At 51.2% G+C, this 8,713-nt stretch overlaps 1 non-coding gene across 1 annotated transcript; it reads left to right on the top strand.

The window, feature by feature from the left end:
• The first annotated feature begins 8,318 nt into the window (after positions 1 to 8,318).
• LOC118759962 (U2 spliceosomal RNA) lies at positions 8,319 to 8,502 on the top strand. Its single transcript, XR_004996497.2, has one exon. It is a non-coding gene; the product is annotated as a U2 spliceosomal RNA (small nuclear RNA).
• The last annotated feature ends 211 nt before the right edge of the window (positions 8,503 to 8,713 follow it).

An 8,713-nucleotide genomic window follows, 5' to 3' on the forward strand; every position in this document is an offset into this window, starting at 1 on the left:
AGTTCCTGTATTCACATGGAAGACCCTGAAGAAGTTCCAGGCACCTGGCTTTGGAACGGCCCATATCTGGGCATCATGGCCCTTTAGGGGGTAAACCAACAGATGGGAGATCTCTCTCTCTCTCTCTTACTCTCCTTCTCTCTGCCTTTCAAATAAAGATAAATACATCTTTAAAAAAAGAATAAAGAACCCTGTCCCTGCTTCCTCTGCCTGGATCCTTTAGTAGCAATCAGAGGAGCCAGGAAATAAGGCTTGGCTGCTGGGCTTGTTCCCTAGAGAACCCTGGGCCACAGACCTCGCAAGTTCTGGAGGAGCTCAGGCCAGAAGCACAGCTGAGCCTTCTGCTCCTCCCACAGGGCAGGACTCTGTGACCCGGGGGTCATTGACCTGTCCAGGGACACACAGCTACTTCAGCCCACGGGCCCGTCTCTGACCACCCCCTGGCAGCAGTCACAAGGTGCTCATTCTTCATCCAAAACAGAAAGAGCAGCTGCAGGACAAGGTGGGGAAAAGGGCAAACCAGGTCAATGACACACGTGGTCAGAGGTCATCCCACAAGGGAGTCCCTGGACCGGGGCCTCTCTCTGGAGTCTAGGCCTGATGAGCATGCTGAACAGGCCCGTCACCGCCTTATGGAAGAAACTGGTCTTTGGACAAGATTATTTTTTGTGAAAAAAAAAAATACAAAACGAGATCATTATCTCTTAATTGAAAAGAATTATCCAATGCAAATTGAATTCAACTTGTCTCGTTGGAAATAAAGAAGTGGTTATTTTGGGCGGTTTCAGTGCCGCAGAGGCAGGTATTTTAAGCAAATGAAAGTGATGAGATGCAGGCTGCTGTTTCTGCAGGAAGCCCCTGGGCAATCTGCAGGCTCTGCTTGACGTGGCCCCGTGGCTGGGGAGTCTGGCCCAGCTCCCCGTCCAAATCAAGGCTGTCTCAGTGGGCAGACACCGGGAGGGCAGTCCTGCCAGAGCCAGAGGCCCGTGGAGATGGCGGAATGTGGCAGGGAGGTGGAGGATTCTAGACGGCTCCAGGTCCTTGGTCCTCTGGAGAAGGAAAAGACTGAGGTGAAGGGGCAGGTGCTGCTGACCCAGGTCCGATGTAGGAGGCCATTCCTCCTCTTTCTGGCACTGATGCTCTCCACGCCCCTGCCAGATTCCCCACCTCCAGTCCCTGAGCCAAATGCTGAGTTCTTGGAGGCTCTCCTTCAGGCTCACCCATCCGACTCGACAGAACCACCAAACCCATTTGCTTCTCTAAGTATTTCCTCGGTGTCTCCAACATATCATTCCGCAAGGCTGTAGGAACACTCCTGACAGCCCAGCAGGATCCAGGGCTCTAAAACATGCACCCATTGTCACGGTCCAATGGCTCTGCGGAGCCTTTAACTGTGCGTGCCAAGGAGTCTGCCAGCCTGGGTGAAGCTCTGCCTCAAGCATCTCTCATCCTCCTAAGGTAGTGGCCTGGCTGGGCAGGTCCTTCTTAAGCTGATGCACGAGGTGGAAGGTGGAAATGCGTACCACTTTTTATGGACAAGCCTCAGAACTGGCATCCAGTTGCTTCCATGCCATTCCATGAGTTGAAGTTTGCCCTCAGAACAAAGCACACACTTGGCGGCAGGACGGTCCTCTTCTCTCATGGGGGAGGTAGAGCTGGAGTGTGGGAGCAGCAAAGGACGCACCAGCCACCTTTCCCAGTCATCGACTTCCTGCTGGAACCCTGGGCTTTGGTTTTTGAGCCCTCTAGTCTATTCTCCACATGGTAGTTAGAGCTTGCTCTGTCTAAAATGAAAACTTGACTGTGGCACCTTTTAGCTTCAAAATCCTTTCTTCACTTGGTGGTCTAATCTATCTTTCTAAGAATACAGTCACGTGTCACTCAGTGGTAGGCATCCATTCTGAGAAGCGTAGTGCTAGAGATGTTTACTGTTACAGGAATGTGGTAGATTGTGATTACCCAGCCTAAGCTGGCTACAACAGCAGCAGTAGCTTAATCTTATGGGACTGACTGTTGTTGTTACACAATCTGGTGTCAACCAGAAAGTTACGGGGCTCATCACTACAACTGAAATTCCACATTACAATCGCTGTCTTTAACAGTGTCCTAAGCGGCCTGTGTACACAGTACAGGCACACAGTACGCAGCCACAGCAGCCTCTCTAATTGAGTTGTTCTGGTTCTTTTGCCTTCTAGGGACTGCCCTGGCTATTTGTGCTTGACTGTGGCAAGGCGGGGGGTATCTACACCCTGAGCCTGAGGCATTGCTCCCTGGAAAGTGTGAAGAGCCTGTGTTACAGGAAGCCTGCAACCGCGGGATGGACACATGTCGCCTGCTGCATGGGAAGGTCATAGCAGTGGCGCCAGGCTCCCAGGAACAGCTGTCATTCTTTTCTAAGAGGCAGCCACGAATCCACCTTAGTTTCCATAATGAACCAACAGCACTTGATGAAGCCATATAGACAAGTCTACTTACAACTGACCTGCAGACCAGCAGCTGCTCGTACTTGGTTCAGTATCCATGGAGGAATTAGGAGCTTCCTCAGAGGGACGTTCCTGTCCCTGAACACATTTCAACTGAGTTCAGCCACCTTTCTTTTCTACCAAGTCTCTCAGGATGGTCGTGCCGACTCACTGTCTGGGGCAAGCGCCTGTATCATGCAGACAACTGGTAGACCAGTCTGTGGGCCAGATAACCTTAACTCTCCCCTTCTAGATGCTGGGACCATGAACCCCGAGGGGCCCGAGCATCCCTGAGTGGGAACCCAGAGTCCAATTATGAAGGCATTGGGAAAAAGCTATTCATTAAAAAAATAATAATGAATGCTATCATAGTAAAAAATAGAAAGTTACCTTTCTATTTTTTTAACAAGATGATTGGTTGAAAAAATTTTGAATGTCCCCTTCATGGCCTTGACTGCATTTAACATGGTAAGAGTTTAGAGCTTTTACAGCAGGATGAAAAAGGTCTGAAATACAATTGTGTGGGCAGCCCACTGCGTAGCCTGTAGCATGGTGCACTCACACGGGACACACGTGCTCTGAAGCACCGCCCAGAAATACAAGGAGCAGATTGGTCAGGATGGTTCGATAATACATTTTTCTTTGTTTTTAAAAGCTTGCTAAATACAGTTCTCTTACTTCATAATGAAAAAAAAAATTAACCTATTGATAACACATCTATCTCTAGGACCCATTCAGTTGGTATCCTGTTTCAGGGCGAGTTGCACATGCACACTTCACAGAACCCTGTTTGAGCTGTGTAAGAGAGCCTGCTCAAGGCCCTGCCTTTCCTTTTCTGGTCCAGCTCCCGGATGAGGTGCCCTGCCCTGGCCGCAGCTGGTGCTGGTGCTGGGGGACAGACGCAGGTCCCCACACTCCAGCAAAGGAGAAGACAGGTGCACACTCAGAAATGTCTGCTCAAAGCATAAACACATCAGAGTGAGTACTCAGCTTGGGATTTACACTGCCCTCATCCCACACTGGGGTGCCTGGCTCAGTCCTCGACTCCAGCTCCTGACTCCAGTGTCCTGCTCACACAAAGCTCCGGGCAACACTGGTGGCTCATTTAATTGGGTTCCTGACTCCCGGAGGGGAACCCTGCATTGTCTTCCAGGCCTTTGGCTTTGGTCCTGGCTGTTGTGGGCATTTAGGAAGTCAATAAGCAGATGGGAGCTCTCTCTGGCTGTCTCTCTGTGTCTCCAATAAGTAAAATAATCATGACCTTTTTGGAAAAGCTGGAAGGCCAGGCGTTTGGCACAGCAGTGAGGACTACCCTTGGGATGCCCTCATGTCACGTCAGAGTGTCTGTGTTCAAGCTCTGGCTCTTTCTCATTTCTTTCTTTTTTTTTTTTTTAAGATTTATTTATTTTTATTGGAAAGTCAGATATACAGAGAGGAGGAGAGACAGAGAGGAAGATCTTCTGTCTGATGACTCACTCCCCAAGTGACCGCAACAGCTGGAGTTGAGCCGATCCGAAGCTAGGAGCCAGGAGCTTCTTCCAGGTCTCCCGCATGAGTGCAGGGTCCCAAGGCTTTGGGCCGTCCTCGACTGCTTTCCCAGGCCACAAGCAGGGAGCTGGATGGGAAGCAGGACCGCTGGGATTAGAACCGGCGCCCATATGGGATCCTGGCGTGTGCAAGGTGAGGACTTAAAACACTATGCTATCGCACTGGGCCCATGTTTCTCATTTCAGATTTCTGTCAGTGTGCCCCTGAGAAGCAGCAGGTGACGGCCCAGGGACCTGGGTCCCTGGCACCGTGTGGAAGAAGTGGATCCAATGCCTGGCTCCTGGCTTCAGCCGGGCCCAGCCAGCTGTTACAGTCATTTGAGGAGTGAATCAGTAGGTGGGAGATCTCTGACTTGGTTATCTTTCTGTTCTTCAAATAAAAAAAAAAAATTAGAAAGCTGCAAAAGAAAGTATAAAAAGATTGATTAAAGATTGATTTTTATTGGAAAATCAGATTTTCAGAGAGGAGGAGAGACAGAGAGAAAGAGCTTCTATCTGCTGATTTACTCCCCAAGTGGCTGCAGTGGCTAGAGCTGAGCTGAAGCCAGGAGCCAGGCGCTTCTTCTGGGACCCCAATATGGTGCAGGGTCCCAAGGCTTTGGGCCATCCTTAACTGCTTTCCCAGGCCACAAGCAGGGAGCTGGAAGGGAAGTGGGGCAACTGGACACAAACCAGCGCCCATATGGGCGAGGACTTTAGCCACTAGGCTACCGCACCAGGCCCAAACATTTAAAAACTCAATACATGCTCATAATGAATTCAAACAATGCTTAACATGAAAGCAAAAATTCAGTTCTTAGTGATATGCAAGGAGGAGCAATTTGATGTTTCTACAAAAAAGAAAAAAAGCTTGAAATATACAAATTTATCTGGGACTGGCACTGTGACTCAGTGGGTTAAGCTGTAGCTTGTGACACCAGCGTCTCGTTTTGGCATGTTAGTTCCAGGCTCCACTGCTCTCTGTTACGCACCTGGGAAGGCAGCAGAAGACAGCCCAAGTGCTTGGGCCCCTCCTGTGGGAGTCCCAGATGGAATCAGGCTGAAGCCAGGAGCCAGCCCTCTTGCTCTGGGCATGTGGGAAGTGAACTAGCAACTGCAAAAGCTTTCTCTTCCTTCTGTCACCCTCCCTTTAAAGTAAATAAACAAAATCTTTTTTTTTTTAATGAGACCCACTTATATATTCTTTCATGTCTTCATATACACTCCTGAGTGTCTGTGTGTGTATGTATAAACTGTGAAGTTTTCTCACATAATCTTCAAATGAGTTTGGTTGTGTGACATTCGAGCCCTCTGTTCTGAAGCAACAAATGCATGGTGAAGCACTGGGAACCAGAGCAAGATGGGTGCCGGAGGTGGCCCTGAGGGTGGGTGACCGTCTGCTTGTGGACAGGGCTGTCCTGCCCTGCCCTGCAGCCTGCACCCTCTGCCCCAAGGCTTCTCAACAAGGCCTTGGAAGCTCCATGGAGCTGAGCAAGAGTTCCTCGGACAGACACAGGAGGTTTGGATGCCGAGGAAAGAAACGACAGAGAGAAAGCCTAGGCGGTGGAAGGTGTAGACCACTACGTCGGAGACCCTCACCTGATGACTGCCGTGTGGGGTATGTCTGCTTTTCAGGTCTTCTAGCAAAGACCCCAAAGCTGCCCCCATCCCACCCACCCTGCCCCTGGTTGTTCGGGAGCCAGGGCGCGGCCACCCCTGGGAGAAGAGCCAGCTCTCAGGGAGAAGCAAAATGCTGCATTTGAACAGTGGGGGAGAACCCTTTGTGGAGCCACGGCTGTTTACACGGAGGAGGCTGCTGAGCAGGTGAAGGGAAGGCCTGGGTAGGGTGTGCCTGCCCCCTCAATCCACTGCTGCCCAGGGGGGCATGCCGGCCCATCGCCCACTTCCACTCCGACAGCTGGTCTCACAAAAGGAGAAGCCTTTACACGTGGGAATTTACCTAATGCTAATCTGGATAATTAAAAAAAGCCCAACCAAAATACCCCATGGGCAGCACAGAGGGAACTGCTGCTGGGCTGTGCAAATACGCTGCTGCATTTCTACGCCTTATTCCCGAAATGACTGGCGCAGGTGCCTCCTGGGGGAGGCGGTGGTCGAGTGGCCATGGGGCGTGGGGGTGCCTGTGGAGGTCCTGGCCCTGGGCACTTTGCAGCAAGCTCACTTCAGACTCAGGCCAGGCCCCAGACTCCCTTGGCTCCCCTCCATGCCGCCCGCGCCTTCCTCTTCCTTTCCCGGGTCTCAGTGTTGTCCTGTGTAGATTGGGGGGTGGGAATAGAGGAGACACCAAGAAGTCACTACAAAATTCAATTAAAAAAAGAATCTCTAAGACTCCAGCTGATATTCTAGAAGAACAAAACCAAGGGGAAACAAGTCAGTTAAGAACCCCTGAGCCAGCCTGGGTTCAAGGTCTCAACTCTAGACCTTGCCCTGAGCAGCTCCTCTGGCCTTCCTAGGCCAGTGTGTCCCCCTTCTAGAGCCCCAAGAGTGTAAGTTTCCTGTGGCACCCAGCCCTCTGCCCCACATGCCGATCTGTACCCTCCCCAGCGTGTGCCTCGGCCTGTGCCGCTGGGTTGCTGGAGATTCTCCATGGGTGTCACCTGGGAGATTCTCCATGGTCCCTGGGAGACGGGACCACCTGCAGTTAACTTACAGAGTGAGAACCAAAGCTAGCAGACACGTGCTTGGCGTTCCTGGGGAGAAGGAGGGAGGCCCAGGAGGGAAGCTCTTGAACCCAGTTCCCGTAGGACGCGTCCCGCCCCTGAGGATTTTCGGAGCCCCTGCAGCTCCCGTCTCTCCAGAGGATCCACAATCCTGTGAACACCAGAGGTTAGTTTTGTCTACTCTTCCTCCTTCAAATGGTTCTGACTCCTTTCACTTGGCACCATGCTTTTGAGAGTTTCCCGTGTTGTTGCAGGCAGCATGGCATTCCTCGCTGTGAACACACCGGGGTTTATTTATCCCTTGTTGCAGGACATTCTCAACGCATGTTTAAAATTTTTCTGCGTAGATGAGAGATCATGCTGAATGTGTAACTTCAAACTCTTGCCCGTTTACTGGCTTCTTCACGCTCTATTGAGTTGGTTGTTATCCTTCAGTTCTCTCTGCTCTTTGTCTAGCGTTTCCAGCATCCACAATGTATAAAGAACACTCAACAGTAGGTCATTCTTTCAGGGCTTCCTGGTTGATCTTCAGGGTAGAGTTCCTACAAGTGGAGACCCTGGGACGGTAAAGGAACCCTCGTGAGACTCTGGACACCTAGAGGGGGCACTGAAGGTGGGGGCCATTCCTGGCCAAGACTCAGATGTCAGTGGGGCAGCAGTGCTCCAAGGCCACTCTGCTCAGCCTGCAGGAGGCCATGCCTGTGCTGCCTTTCACGAGTGTTCCCCTCTGGGCATCCCTGGTGCCTCTATGCCAGTGTCTCCGTCAAACACACATCTGTGGCCGGGGCTGGGTGACAACGCCATTCAGCTGGCAGCAGAGCTCTTCCCAGGGACGCGGTCCCTTGGTGTCCGCCAGCTGGGCTGCGACCCCCGTGACTCCTTGACACGCCGAGACAGATGTGGGTGTGAAGTCCTCTCCCATTTCCTCTCCCTGGTCTCTCATCCTACGGCTGTCAACCAGTCTGGAGAGTCTTGACCGTGGCAGTATGGCGGGATCACTTGGAGAGCTGAAAATCAGCAAGGCCGGCGCTGGTGTTGTGGCACAGCACATTCACTCCATGGTGACCCCAGCTTCCTGAGTCAGAGTGCCAGCTCTTGTCCCAGCTGCTCCACTTCTGACGCAGCTAATGCTTCTGGGAAAGCGGTGGAAGATAGTTCAAGTGCTTTGGCTCTTGCATCGTGTGGGGACTTGAATGGAGCCTCAGGTTCTTCATTTGGGCCCGGCTCTAGGCTGTTGTGCCATTTGAAGAGTAAACCAGCAGAAGGAAGATCTCTTTCTCCATCTGTCCCAACCTCTAACTTTCTCAGTCTTTTGGCTAAGGTCAAGTGTATTATCAATTTCTTATCAGTTTTTTTAATATTTATTTGTTTTATTGGAAAGGCAGATGTACAGAGAGAAGAGACAGAGAGGAAGATCTTCCCTCCAATGATTCACTCCCCAACTGGATGCAACGGCCGGTGGTGCTATGCTGATCTGAAGCCAGGAGCCAGGAACGTTACTCCAGGTCTCCCACATAAGTGCAGGGTCCCAAGGCTTTGGGCCGTCTTTAACTGCCTTCCCAGGCCACAAGCAGGGAGCTGGATGGGAAGTGGAGCTGCCGGGATTCGAACCAGCGCCCATATGGGATCCTGGCGTGTTCAAGGCGAGGACCCTAACCATTATGCTATCATGTTGGGCCCAATTTTTTTATCAGTTTAGTATCTGATATGTCCTCTATCCCAGGACAATATATTAAATGGATTTTGGGAATTAGGAGTTGGAATAGGAGCTTGCTTTGTCCAAGCCACGCATCGACCTGGTATTGCAGTGCTTCCAGGAGCAGTGCACCCCCTTGGGGAATTAAAAAAAACTGAATTTTTTTTTTTTCTTTAAGATTTATTTATCTTACTTGACAGAGTCACAGAGAATGGGAACGACTGAAAAATAGATCTTCCATCTGCTGGCTCACTCCCCTAATGAACACAACGGCAGGAGCTGAGCCGAGGTAAAGCCAGGAGCCAGGAACTTCCTCTGGGTTTCCCAGGTGGGTTTAGAGGCTCAAGG

Source organism: Ochotona princeps, chromosome 14 (assembly GCF_030435755.1).
Source record: "Ochotona princeps isolate mOchPri1 chromosome 14, mOchPri1.hap1, whole genome shotgun sequence".
Taxonomy (NCBI): Eukaryota; Metazoa; Chordata; class Mammalia; order Lagomorpha; family Ochotonidae; genus Ochotona; species Ochotona princeps.